Source organism: Cupressus sempervirens, chromosome 11 (assembly GCF_028749045.1).
Source record: "Cupressus sempervirens isolate cs-2001-9-10 chromosome 11, ASM2874904v1, whole genome shotgun sequence".
In the NCBI taxonomy this organism is placed as follows: domain Eukaryota; kingdom Viridiplantae; phylum Streptophyta; class Pinopsida; order Cupressales; family Cupressaceae; genus Cupressus; species Cupressus sempervirens.
This window is the reverse complement of record NC_143128.1, coordinates 763577704-763593239: the sequence shown is the minus strand read 5'-3', so window position 1 is coordinate 763593239 and position 15536 is coordinate 763577704. Positions and strand designations below refer to the sequence as shown.

Here is a 15536-nt window from a genome sequence, read left to right as displayed (position 1 = left end):
GATTGTAGTGTGTTTAGGAATAGAGAAACCAAACCCAACAACATAGGAGTGGAATCATAAAATGGAATTTAGGAGTAGTCCCATAGATTACATGATGGTGATGGTCCCACCTTAGGATATAAAGGGGGGAGAAAATTGTGTTGGGCTCAAGATGTAGACATAGACAACTAATTGGTTCCTAATTGAACCATTACCTAGTTGGCCAAATATTGATGAATTTATATTGATGTATGATAATCACTTTACTTATGGACTACTATAATTCTATGATATGTGTCTAAAAAGGTGTGTAAGGGTAAGCTCATGGTGCATGGGTAGTATCCTTAGCCATAGGAGTTGGTCAATAGATTGTCTACTAAGGATCGACAAGTTAAAGATAGGTGTGGGTTTTCTTATATACTTTATATGATATGGTTTTGAGTGTACCAAGGATTATTGATAACTATGACAAAGTGGTGGCACTTAGACCACAAAACCTTCCATTTACTACCTGGGGAGATGATGATTACCTCAGAGGATGTGTACAAGATTCTCAGGATCCCCACAGTAGGGGATCTGGTATTTCATGATCAAACATCTATGATGGTACAACATGTAAAGATCTGTTTGTGGATGATGATACCAAGGATGATAACATTCCATGATTTCACCTGCTTCAATATGATCCAATATCGACTGTGCTGGCAGGGCTAATAGGGGAATTCCTTCTACCAAATAGGCAAAGGCATGGATGTCCAGTTGGAAGGGACCATATTATTCAGGATATGATTGATCAATCATGGAGATTTTAGTGGGCTAGTTGCATTCTAGCCCATTTGTATCATGATTTATATTAGGTGGTATATTCAAGGGGTGAATTGCTATCTTCTAGCATGGTGCTTTTACAGATATGGACATGGGAGCATCTTCCCATCACCTAACCCATATGTGTTTGACAATGATCACAAGACATGCCCTTCATATATATTTATTTAGGTATTATTGTCTAGCCACATCTAGGAAAGACAAAGTACTAGAGACACATGTTAGATGACATGGATGAGGTTGTGTGGAGTTCCAATAGGTATATAGAGTTGTGGGAAAAGGATGATGATGAGATGGTTTATTTCTTTTGTTTGCATATTTTCTTGGCCACATCCCTCCAGTGACTGAGAGATTTTTCTTCATGAGGGTAGTTAGATAGTTTGGTCAACTACAAGGGATGCCACAATGAGTAGCATATTATGCCTATGTGTATGCAGAGAGGCTAGTATGGGGTTCCACATTAGAGCATGAAGATTTTTGGGAGGATTTTATTCATATGATAGGAACACTAAAATGATGGCCATTGAGGGATGATATGATCGATGATGGGATGGAGGGGGACTATGCATGGTGGTTTAGGGAGCACCCCTTTCCTAGATATACAAATCCATTTGAACTAATTCCATCCATTGAGGAATAATTGACTATGTGTGGCGATAATGATGCTGAGAGTGAGTGGGGGAGAGGGAGAGGTAGAGGAAAAGGACCTAAAGGCTAACGTAGGCACAGAGACAGAGGCAAGGCCATGAGGATGCCCTAGCAAAGAATGATGACATGAGTTCTAATGCAGAGACATATGCCAATGTAGAAGCTTGGGGATGTAGTCAAGGATAGAACCTAAATGGTTCATGGTCATGGGGGTATTGTGATGGGAGCAAGAATAGGAGCTAGTATGGGTAGTGTAGCAACTAGTGGGACATAGGGAAGGTTCAAACAATGGCATGGGGTCCTACAAGAGGGTAGATGATTTTGAGTGGGGGAGGATAGGATAACATGGGGTAAGGCATCATGAGGATGTAAAATTTGTGAGGAGGCAGAGGCATCAAGTACAAGAGCAATCCATGCAGGTACAGATCTCCTAGCCATAGCCGCAACCACAAGTGCATTTAGCTCTAGCATAACTAAATCCTAGATAGGGTGGGTAATTATATTTGGTCACCCATGTGAGTGTTTTAGAGGTGCAAATTAGAGTGATTGGCTCCCAAGTTAGTCAATTGGCAAGCATAATGCAAGCATTCATAGCATCGATGACACCAAGGTCTCCACCTCCACCTTTTCCTGGGAACATAGGTAGTGACCATGAGTCAAGTTGCTCCATCCATACCAAACACAAAAAGTTTAATTGTTTAGGCTTCATCAAGGAAAACAGAGGGAGATGAGATAGGTATCCCTAATTATCAGGAACTTCCAGATCAGACCAAAATAGACGGTGTAGGTGGCCTAGGTAGTGAGACATAGGGATGAGCCTTTGTATCAAGTTTTTATTGCTATTGATCATCAGATTTATCATGAATATATTTAGAGTGACCTTTTGGTGTATGAGCATTCTGATCAAGTATTTTTTATTGTTGTTGTTTTATGTTGGACTCCATTTTTTGTATCATGGACTTTATAGTCTTTATAGTTGGTATGCAGCTATGTGATAGATTTTTCATCTTTCATGTATATGTTGTTTTTGTTTATCATGATGTTACTTTATGCATAATGTAATGTGGATGTCTTATGTGTTTGATAATGTAGTAGATATGATAAAGGCATATTGTGCGTAGATGAAATGTGTGTAAAATGTTTATGGATTTGTTCATGTATAATATAGATAGGATGTAGTAAATGAATGGATAATGGATAAATGAAATGATTCAATAAATGAAACAAAGTGCTTTAATATGATGGCATAAAAATTATGTGATGAAATGAAAATTGGATACAATTTAATGAAATGTAAAAAATGGAAAGAAATGTGATGAAAGGAAATGATTTAATATGATGGAATGAAAATGAAACAAAATGGTTTGTTAGTACCCAATACAGCCACAATTTTAAAACTTGTAATTCATAGCTTCGAACCACTTTGAACCTCGGTTCAAAGTATTTTGAAGTGGTTCAATGGTTCAGTTGATTTGTCCTGCAGGTTCAATAGAAATGAAATTCAGACTCTTGGTTCAAAATTCCAGATTTGTTAATTCAGAAAGGTTTAAAATTCTATCTCAATTCACATTTTAGGCTCAGACTACATCGGTTCAATGGCTATATAGTTTCATCAGTTTAAAGTGGCATAGAAAATGTGTTCAAAGAATAGTTATCAGAAATGAAGGGTTCAATGAATTTGATAGTTCAAAGGTTTGGTAATTCAAAGTTTGAATTTAAAGGCAAGCATAGAGACTCTGCTCTGATATGATTGGTTTCATCTGATTTAATTGATGCAGTTGATTAACATAAAAGACCATCACATTTATTTTAATCTCAAGTTCAAGGTTTCTGAACCACTTCAAACTAAAGTTCAAAGTACTTCAAAGCAATTCAATGGTTTAAAAATGCAAAGTGGTTTAGAAATTTTAATATGCAGATGCGGAAACAAGTTTTAGGTTCAATGCCTTCAAAATGATCCTACGAGATTGTTGATTCGATATGGCTTATTTTATGTTCAAAAAATTTCATGTGATGTAACGGGTTTAAGATAGTTCAAATTAGTTCAAATCTAGAGCTCCAGCTTGTCAGGTTTTGAGATCCAGATTAACAAGAACAGCGGCTCAGTTTTAGAATCAAGCTTAGATCCAGAGTCTAAATGAAAATTCAAGCATAGTCAATTTGTGAATTTTAGATGTGAAAGAAGTCCATACACATATTGAACATGGAATCATGGTTAAGGTTGAGAAAGATCAAGAACTATCATTTGTCTATGCATTAAAACAAATCAATTTCCAGCTCGAAGAGACTGATCTGCTTGATAGAGGTGATGAGCATTAACCTTATATTGGTGATATGGATTTGTATGAAGTTTAACTGAATTGAATAGTTGATAAGAATAGAATTGATTTCATGCAACATACATACAATGAGCTTACATTAGAATGCATCCATCTTAAATTGGAATAAATATATACAAGTAGAAGAAATCTCAGATTCTCTGATGGCCTAAAAATAGTCATATTTCAGGGGTCATATTTCACAATTTAACAGTTGGATCAAGCTCAATTTTGGATATGTGTTTGCAATCCTAATTTTCTACGTTCTCACTAGAAAAATTTCCAAAATGTATCTAAAATCATGAGATACGCATCATTGTTTGCACCTCTATCGGCTCAGCAATAATAATTACAAAATGCAGATCACGAAATTGGGTCTCAGTGCGGGGCAAATAACTTCTAATTGAATTGTTGGATTTGGCTCAATTTTGGATATGTTGTTGAAAAGTAAGTTATGCACAATATGATTAAATAAATATTTGAAATTCTTCTTGGTTCACGAGTTATAGATGACAGAGTAGATCACTATCAAAATTGTCAATCACAGTCACAAAATTATAACAGAACCATATCACCAGCAAATGCCACTTGTCAACATGAGTATACCATAGGGGCCATGAATTTGCTAAGATATAAGACTATTTTTATAATGATATAAACACCTAAATAAGGAAAAGAACATAAATTTTAAATAAAGTTCACCAAGGAAAACTAATGGTGGGGGAAAAATTAAGAAGTCTCCATGGAAATGATTTTAAATAATATTGACATCCAAGAATAAGTTACAGGAAGGTGAATGGAGATTGACAAAAGAGAAGAATAAATAAGTGACAGGAGGTATTCACAGGGGTTTTTTCTTTACAAGGATCTTTCTCTCCAAGACTGCAAACTTGGTGCTACAGCAAAGAGAGAAACTTTTCTAGATTATTTCCAGCATTAGCCCATTTTCTTGTGAAGGCCATGAGGAGCAGAGCCAGAGTTTTCCTTTCTTGCTTTTTGAACTGTGCATGTTAGAAAATAAGAGAGTTGTGTTTGTTTGAAATGCAGAGAAAAACTTTGGGTTTCATTAATGGTGATTGTGATAGCAAGTGCATCTTTACGCTTTTAGAGGAGGGAGACTTGAAAGTTAGTTGTTTATCAAAACTTTGAGTTTGAGAAATCTACTTTCCACTAATTGTGATCTTTGTGTCACTTTAGTTTTCTCTGAAATATGTTGTTATATCTCCATATCTTCATTTCTGCACTTTCTCAAGAAGATGGATAATGTGTTTCTTGATTCTATCTGTTGTTAGGGTGAGTGGACTTTGTGTCATTTACCATTTAATTTCTTGTAGTTGTTTAGCTTTTCCCGCATCTATGCTGTATTTATAGGTAGATGTTTGATATCCTTTTATGCTTTCTGGTAAAAGCATTCACATTTGATTCATTGAATATTTCACATGGGGAGCTGTATCTGATAAAAATTCAGAGGAAGGTTATCAATCCATGATAACCTATCCAACTGTTGGCGTTAGTTTGTCCTCTCACTTGGGCATTCAGGGTCATATTTGCACATGTTTTCTTGGAGGACAATCTGTTTACTAACAGATTTTTGGCAACTCCACTGGGGAAGAAGTGAAGATTTAAGTGCCTAACAATGGCTTCCTCAATTTTGTGATTATCTCCATGTGCAAGAGATTGGTGACTCTATATTTTGAACCTGTTGAATCTTTGTTGTTGGAATTCCAATGTGTGTTATGGCGGCAGTTGCAATACAGCCATGGGGGGCTCAGATTGGACCATTTTCCCTAGCCCATTATTCAGCCTTACCTAAAAGGTCATGGGAATATCTTCCCAAGTTTGATGGAGACAAAGCACAAGATCCAACAGATCATATCAAAGCAGTTATTTTTGCATGCAGGATTCTTGGTGTGTAGGATGAAGATGTGTTCATCAAGTTATTTGTTCAAAGCCTCATGGGAAAAGCAGCGGAATGGTTTCAGCATTTGCAAGATGGATGTATTACAACTTGGGATGATCTTAAGCAAAGATTTCTGGAAAGATTTCAGCCCACAATTAATTCCCATCAATTATTGGTTAGCCTTCTTCAAATTTAGATGAAAGATGATGAATCTATAAGAGAGTTCATTGATAGGTTTAATCAGACTGTTGGTAAAATTCCTCTAGCCAACCAACCAAATGAAAGAAATTAGGTATGCTTCTTTATTGATGCTATGGATGTTGAAGTCAAGTTTTGGTTACAATGCTTTGGAATACAAAATTTAGTAAATGTGCATAAGGAAGAAACCAGATTAGATGATGCTTTAATTCTTAGTGGTATGAAATCTATAAGCACTCCCCCAACAAAAGAATACCATTGTGGATAGTGACAGTGCCTTGATGAAAAGGCTACAAAAAAGAAGCACGTTCTAAAAGAAGCCAAACCTATTCCCAATGTTTCTCATTTTCAGTATCTGATGGTTTTTAATGATGGAGATTTCAAAAAACCCTTGTTGGCTAAAGATGGTGCTTTAAAGATGTTAGGATTATGTAGCATGCATATTGAAAATGATGAGGAGGAGCAAAGCAATGCTGAAGAGCTTGTCAATTCAGGTAACAAGGATGTACCACAATATTTCTTTAGCCCAGAGGCTAGATCTCTCAAATCTATAGGTATGGAATGTTATCTAGTTTCAAATGGTCCAGATAGTAAATATTTTCAGAATAGTATTCAGAAGTTTAGTCACACTGAAACAATGAACATTGATGATTCTTAGCATTCTAAAAATTGTAATTAGCAAATTAAAGAATCTGTCATAGGTGCTAACGAAGCCATGTAATATTCTCCTATGAGAACTTGTACTAATAGTAAGGTGCCATATGCTGATAAGAATTTATCTTACTCTGAAAATGCTTTCTACCATGATGAAGTAAGATGGGAGAATGAGAATGCTCAGGTTGAAAATGGTAATCCTTGCACCAATGACCAAAAAGGCGAAGAAAAGGCTGAAAATTAGGAAGGTAAAATTGTCTGGAGTAACCTCAATCAACTTTTCATACCAATGGGATTTGATGAGAATACTGCTATCATAGAAAATCCTCTTTTCCAATTTCAAGATTCACAATTGAAAAATGAAAATCTGTTTAATAGTCCCCAGCCAGGTGAAAACTCTGCTGAAACACCATGTGAAAATCTCACCTATGAAGAAGAAGAAACCATAGGTATGTCTCTGCCATCACTTAAGTTGGATCATTTTCCTAATCATACCTTAGGTACCTATTCAAACCAATTTCAGAATGAAGCATGTATTGAAAACTTTCATTCTCATTCATCTATACATAATGTTGTTGATTTGTAATGTAAAAGAAATGTTGAGATATGTGATGACATTCTGAAAAGAGAGAGGGATGGGATTTGTGGTATGAATGATGATAGTTGGTTCCTTGAAAGAAGAGAAGGAGATATATATCTGAGAGCTGATCCTATGCTGAAGGAGGCATCATTATGGCTGCAAACTGGTCATGGCCATGCACAGGAGTTGAACTTGCATGATGATATTTCTAAGGATTACACATCATCTTTTGGTGAGGCTTTTCCATTTCATATTTTTTAGCCTGAAGTGGAATAAGATCCTACCAATGTGAAGGATCAATTCTTCAATGGAGATGAGTACTATGATGAGACACAGGTTTCTGGAAAAGAGAATTGGTTCAGTATATGCATGCATCTTTTCATTTTGAAGTTCGGTATTAAAAGAGTCATCATCGAGCAATGGTTTGGAGCTGTTCCATTGAGGTATGCTTTGCTGATTTGAAAAGGCTCCTACTTCCCTAAGCTGGTAAATGGATTTGCATAGCTTCTTCTTTCTTTTGGCTCTCTTGGTAGGTTTTCTTCCTACCTTTTTAAATATTGTCAATAAGTTTTTGTTGTGCATAGCGATAGTTGGAATAATGTGCAAGCCTCATGCTTGCTGGTAGTTTAGGTGTGTGTTGTTGGTTTGAGTTCGCTAGTTTTGCCTTGCTCCCCTCTGCCCAATGTTAAGGCACTGTTCTTCTCCCAGATTGCTGGAGTTCTCTACTTTTGGCATCAAAATCAGTCCCGCAATTAGAGCCCCTGTTAGTACCCAATACAACCACATTTTTAAAACTTGTAATTCATAGCTTTGAACCACTTTGAACCTCAGTTCAAAGTAGTTCGAAGTGGTTCAATGGTTCAGTTGATCTGTCCTGCAGGTTCAATAGAAATGAAATTCAGACTCTTGGTTCAAAATTGCAGATTTGTTAATTCAGAAAGGTTCAAAATTCTATCTCAATTCACATTTCAGGCTCAGACTTCATCGGTTCAATGGCTATACAGTTTCATCAATTTAAAGTGGCATAGAAAATGTGTTCAGAGAATAGTTATCAGAAATGAAGGGTTCAATGAATTTGATAGTTCAAAGGTTCAATAATTTAAAGTTTTAGTTTAAAGGAAAGCATAGAGACTCTGCTCTGATATGATTGGTTTCATCTGATTCAATTGATATAGTTGATTAAAATAAAAGACCATCACATTCATTTTAATTTCAAGTTCAGGGTTTCTAAACCACTTCAAACTAAAGTTCAAAGTACTTCAAAGTAGTTCAATGGTTTAAAAATTCAAAGTGGTTTAGAAATTTTAATATGCAGATGCAAAAACAAGTTTCAGGTTCAATGCCTTCAAAATGATCCTACAAGCTTGTTAATTCAATATGGCTTATTTTATGTTCAGAAAAGTTCATGTGATGTGATTGGTTTAAGATAGTTCAAATTAGTTCAAATCTAGAGCTCCAGCTTGTCAGGTTTTGAGATCCAGATTAACGAGAACAGCGGCTTAGTTTTAGAATCAAGCTTAGATCCAGAGTCTAAATGCAGATTCAGGCATAGTCAATTTGTGAATTTTAGATTTGAAAGAAGTCCACACACATGTTGAACATGGAATCATGGTTAAGGTTGAGAAAGATCAAGAACTATCATTTGTCTATGCATTAAAACAAATCAATTTCCAACTCGAAGAGACTGATCTACTTGATAGAGGTGATGAGCATTAACCTTATATTGGTGATATGGATTTGTATGAAGTTTAACTAAATTGAATAGTTGATAAGAATAGCATTGATTTCATGCAACATACATAAAATGAGCTTACATTAGAATGCACTCATCTTAAAGTGGAATAAATATATACAAGCGGAAGAAATCTCAGATTCTCTGATGGCCTAAAAATAGTCATATTTCACAATTTAACCATTGGATCAAGCTCAATTTTGGATATGTGTTTGAAATCCTAGTTTTCTATGTTCTCACTGGAGCGATTTCCAAAATGTATGCAAAATCATGAGATATGCATCACTATTTGCACCTCTATTGGCTCAGCAATAATAATTACAAAATGCAGATCACAAAATTGGGTCTCAGTGCAGGGGGGATAACTTCTAATTGAACCATTGGATTTGGCTCAAATTTGGATATGTTGTTGAAAAGTAAGTTACGCACAATATGACTGCAGTGATCTTTGAAATTGTTCTTGGTTCACTAGTTATAGTCGACAGAGTAGATCACTATCAAAACTGTCAATCACAGTCATAGAATTATAACATAACCACATCACCAGCAAATGCCACCTATCAACATGAGTATACCATAGGGGCCATGAATTTTCTAAGATATAAGACTATTTTTATAATGATATAAACACCTAAAGAAGGAAAAGAACATAAATTTTAAATAAAGTTCACCAAGGAAAACTAATGGTGGGGGAATAATTAAGAAGCCTCCATGAAAATGATTTTAAATAATATTGATATCCAAGAATCAATTACTGGAAGGTGAATGGAGATTGACAAAAGAGAAGAATAAATAAGTGAAAGGAGGTATTCACAGGGGGTTTTTTTTTACATAGATCTTTCTCTCCAAGACTACAGACTTGGTGCTGCAACAAAGAGAGAAACTTTTCCAGATTATTTCTAGCATTAGCCCATTTTCTTGTGAAGGCCATGAGGAGCAGAGCCAAAGTTTTCCTTTCTTGCTGTCTGAACTGTGCATGTTTGAAAATAAGAGAGTTGTGTTTGTTTGAAATGCAGAGAAAAACTTTGGGTTTCATTAATGATGATTGTGATAGCAAGTGCATCTTTACACTTTTAGAGGAGGGAGACTTGAAAGTTAGTTGTTTATCAAAACTTTGAGTTTGAGAAATCTACTTTCCACTAATTGTGATCTTTGTGTTGCTTTAGTTTTCTTTGAAATATGCTGTTATATCTCCATATCTTCATTTCTGCACTTTCTCAAGAAGATGGATAATGTGTTTCTTGATTCTATCTGTTGTTAGGGTGAATGGAATTTGTGTCATTTACCATTTAATTTCTTGTAGTTGTTTAGTTTTTCTCGCATATACGTTGTATTTATAGGTAGATGTTTGATATCCTTTTATGCTTTCTAGTAAAAGCATTCACATTTGATTCATTGAATATTTCACATGGGGAGCTGTACGCGATAAAAATTCAGAGGAAGGTTATCAATCCATGATAACCTATCCAACTGTTGGTGTTAGTTTTTCCTCTCACTTAGGCATTTAGGGTCAGATTTGCACATGTTTTCTTGGAGGACAATCTGTTCACTAACATGGTTTAATGTAATGAAATGATTAATATGATGCAAGAAAAATGAAATGAAATGGTTTAATGATGTAATATGACGAAAATGAATGACCCAATGAAATGAAAATTGGATATAGTTTCATGAAATGTGAAAAATGGAAATAAATGTGATGAAAGGAAATGATTTAATATGATGAATGAAAATGATATGATGAAACAAAAATGAAAATAAATAGCTTATTGTAATGAAATGATTAATATGATGGAATGAAAATGATGTGATGGAATGAAATGGGTGCAATGGAAATGAAATGATTTAATACAATGAAATAAAAATGAGATGAAATGATCTAAGGTGATGAAAATGAAAATAAAATGATTTAAGGTGATGAAAATTAAAATGAAATCATTCAAGGAAATGAAAATTATTTGATGAAATAAAAATGAAATGAGATGGATTAATGAATGAAATGAAATGATTTAATATGATGAAATGAAAATGAGATGAAATGAGTTAATGAATGAAATATAATGATTTAATAAGGTGAATGAAATGGTTTAATGAATGATGATGAAATGAAAATGAAATAATTTAATATGATGAATGGAAAATGAAATGAAATAATGTGGTGAAAATACAATGAAATAGAAATGAAATGATTTAAATAATATGACGAGGTTACAAAAAATTGATTATGATGTACGTGAGTAGTGAAAATGATTGTTATGAGATGAAAGTGCAACTTGAGTGTTTGAGATTCAAAGGCCACAAAGAGTTCACAAGGCACTAATAATAAAATGATTCTTAATGTAAAGTAATGAGTGAATGAAATGTAACTAAATGTAATGATATGCAAGGATAATGAAAGTGGAAACAACTTGTGGAAATAAGAACATGAATGGTGATGAAAAATTATGTTAATGAGAGGAAAGCGTAACCTAAACTTTTGAGATTCAAAGGCCACAAAATGGTTCCTAGAATGCAATCGAAGGAATTAATAATGTGAGATAATGGTGTAATTAAGTGTAACTAGATGTAATAATGTGTCAGTGAAAAAAAATGTCCATGATCTACTTAAGCAATGAAAACTTTGTGTGATTTTTTTCCCTCTTTTTTTTTCTTTTAATGTATTGGTTTTTGTCGATTTTGTCATTTATCTTCTACCCTCTCTTAGTTTTGGCTACCAATTTTTTGGATGATATTGAGTAATTGTTCCTTTTATTCCCTATTAATTTTCCCTATTTATGTGCCAACCTTTGTTTTAAGTGACCCCATATGAAATCACTAGTACATTTTGGCAAATATGTGACTATGTGACTAAAATTTTTAGTCACACCACTAAAAATTTTAGTTACTTGACTAAAACTGATCACATTACACTATTTTTTTTTAATTTACAAGTATAGGTGACTAAAAAAGTGACTAATTTGGTCACCAGATAAAATCACAAGACTAATCTAATAAAAAAGACTAAATAGACTACCAAATAAATGACTAAATAAGTGATTGGATAATTAGTCACTAATAATCAATCACTTCAAGATAAGTCACCAAATAAACTATCAAATAAATGGCTAAAAAAAAACTAGATAATTAGTCATACACTCTAATATGCACAAAAGACAAAAGACATCATATAATTATCTAGATTGATCAAAGACAAATATTATTCATACAAGACATTTAAAAGATATCTTTTCAACCTTGGAAGTGATCATGTATTAATAGATGATAGTGACTCATTCCAAAGTGCATAATCTTAATTTTACAGACAATCATAGTCTTACACAAATACAAATATACAAGCTCTCCTCCAAATTATAAAATAAAGTTACAAAATAAAATAATAATTTTTGCTTGAATCATTGAAAAAATTATCTCAATTGAGATACATTAAAGACCACTAGACTTGGAATAATTGCCTCTTGAACCTAACTTATGGTCAAAACTATTTTTTTCAATAGATGATGATCAAAACTATTTTAACTATATTTATAAATTTTAGAAAAATACCAAAAAAATTATATAATGTCAATGCCTATATAATTTGCATCACCTAAATTATATCATAATAATAAATAATATATTATTATAATTACTTACTAAAAATTAAAATCAATTAATTATAAATAAAAATTTATTAATAAAAAATTATCATATAATGAACCTTAGTTACTGAATTAATAAAAAATAATCATACAAATTATGGTCATCGAATACAAATCAAGGGCACATTTTGCATGGTTTGTAATGGAAAAGAAGCATTTTCACTTCTCACATGCAAGGAATATATGGATTGCTCGATTGAGCTTAGTGTTTCTGTAGTCACTAGTCAATCACCTAATGAAAGATCTATCTGCTCTCTTCAATCGGTCACCCTTTAGAAGCAAGCATATCACAACTCCCGAGCCGGAACTAATAAATGGCCTTGCACATGTAGAGGGAGTGGAATTGTACAAAAGCAAGAAAAAAATATAGTTTTGGATTTTAATGACAAAGCAATTTTTTCATTTGTTGGGGTAAGAAGGGTAGCTTTGATTGGCGAAAAAATAGAAGGGTTTATAGGCATTTGATTAATCTCCATTGCTTCTTGGATTTGGTCTTTAGGTGAGTGGTTTTTTCCCCTTTTCTTTCTCAAGAACTAGTCCTTTATTTTATGATATGCATTATCATGTTTAGCGTGAGATTATGACTTTTATCTCTCTTGTTTATCATTGTATCATGATGGTACAATAGAGTTTTTCAATGATGGAATCAATTTCAAACTAGACTAAGGTTGAAACTAATATGGATAATCACAACATGTGAAGGGGTCAATGTGGAATCTACATCGGATCATCCATAGGTGGAAATAGAAAAGGTTAAAAACAACTTAAGAAAGGTTTCAAATTTAATGGTTGAATCAATAATAGATCCATCTAAGATTGAGGTTGAAAAGGTTACTTTAGAAGGGTTCCAAATCCAACATTGGCTTCCACAAGGGGGCTTGAGGATCTATTTGTAAGGAGTGGGAGGTCCCATGAAGTTAAAAAGAAAAAAAAATCTATAGGATTAATTGGAGCCTTTTAGAGGAAAGTAGCAGCCCCTAATTTTTAAGGATGCAAATTTGAGTGGGTGGCAAATGTGGTGAGCTAGAAATTGCCGTCCCATCTTGGGCCTTTTATTTCAAACATGTCACTCATTTGAAGTTTTTCAATTTGCATCAATTAATATTTTAATATTTTATATTTATTTCCTCACATTAATTGAATATATACCAAATCTACAAAATTCATGGTACCACCAACTTCAAAAAAATCCTAAAAAAATTCAACAACACCCACTAAATGTATTTGGAAAGCCTCCCCCATGGCACACCACCCTAAATGTGTGCAATAGGCAAAAAAAGACTTAAATTTCTAGATAATTGCAATGAGAGAATTTAGAGTGCACTAGAAAAGTTTTGTCAATGGATCTTAAAATTGTATTAAAGTATGATAGGGTATATCTACATGATGGAAAAGTATAACAAACTCTAAATAATACAAAAAAAAAACAAAAAAAAAAAAAATTTCTAAAATTGAGGTTAGGCACAATAGGATACAAAGTCTTAATATTTAACATGGGTGTTTAGCTCTGTGCCTTAGATTTGGGTGGCAGATCAACACAAGGGTTTTCTTTGCACTCACTAGCCTCAATCTTACATGTACCCTACATTTTTTAGGGAACCATTGATTAGAGGGATCATGGATCCCTTCAGACTAAGAGTCGGCGCCCTACCAACGATGCCCAATATACACAATGGCACCAAATAATACCAAAAATTATGAAAAAAATTTAAAGCACAAGCACTTTTGAGGTTGTATACATAGGTAAAGGCATACAGATTGAGCAGAATATGCATTGTGTTTACTTTCTACTAGTGATTACTTACAAGAACTATATATTTGGTCTCCTAGAAGATAAACCATCTCATCTTCTTCTTGACATTTATTTAGCTTTAATTTTGAATGGTTCCACATCTATCACCAAAGATTTACTTTGTTTAGAGTTCTCTTATGATTGTGAATAATATTCTATTTCAAATATCATTCATTTTGTATTTGTGAGTGATTCACACTCTTGTCCTCTTCTCTTATTATTCTTAATGAAATCAAATATGATTGTAGTAGATTATACTTATATTTAGAATAATTTCTTAAGTTGCTCCTAAAATCCATAAACCTCTAGATTATACTTTCATTATTTGGTTTACCAATTTCCTATTTAATAGAAATCATGAGACCCACAACAAAAAGAGATTTTTGGATATTAAGACATTGTGTGCATTCAAACCCAAAATTGACACACCCAGTTCGTACCCATACCTAATATATTCCTTATATGCATTTATTGTGATAGTTGTAACAAGTTTTTAACTATTAATGAAATCATACATAAAAATTAATACAATCACATCCTTACTCTTTGCACCTAGATGGCACTCATATTGCATGGTGTATAAACATTGGAATCAACTTACATGAATGCCACTTGATATATAGATCCAAAATCTAAACTACTGAGATACATACAGAGAAGTTTAACTTGTAGGCACATAGTTGATACGTAGTCTGACACATCTTGTTAAAGATAGGATCCATTAATATGTTCTATAACTTGTAATAGCACTTGTGGATATTTTATGTGTTTTCCAAGTTACTATACGAATGCATATATATGAGATATAAAGAGACACGTCTCTTTACTATATTAACTTACATTAGTTATAGTTAGATTACAAGTAATATACTTTCAAATCATATATATATATATATATATATATATATATATATATATATATATATATATATATATATCACTCTTAATATAAGTTAATTATTCCATATATAATATTTGTCATACATTATATATCTCATATATATATATATATATATATACATATACATATACATATATATACATATACATATACATATATATATATATACATATACATATAGATATATATACATATACCTATATATATATATATATACATATACATATACATATACATATACATATATATATATATATATATATATATATATATATATATATATATATATATATATATATATATATATATATATATATATATAAAATTTATTGGATAGAATCATAACATTAACACTCCCTCTTAATGAAGAA

General features: G+C 32.9%; 1 pseudogene; it reads left to right on the top strand.

Annotated features, from left to right (window-relative positions):
• The window catches only part of LOC149531846 (hyperosmolality-gated Ca2+ permeable channel 4.1 pseudogene), a 74768-nt pseudogene that overhangs the window by 19869 nt on the left and 39363 nt on the right, over positions 1-15536 (top strand).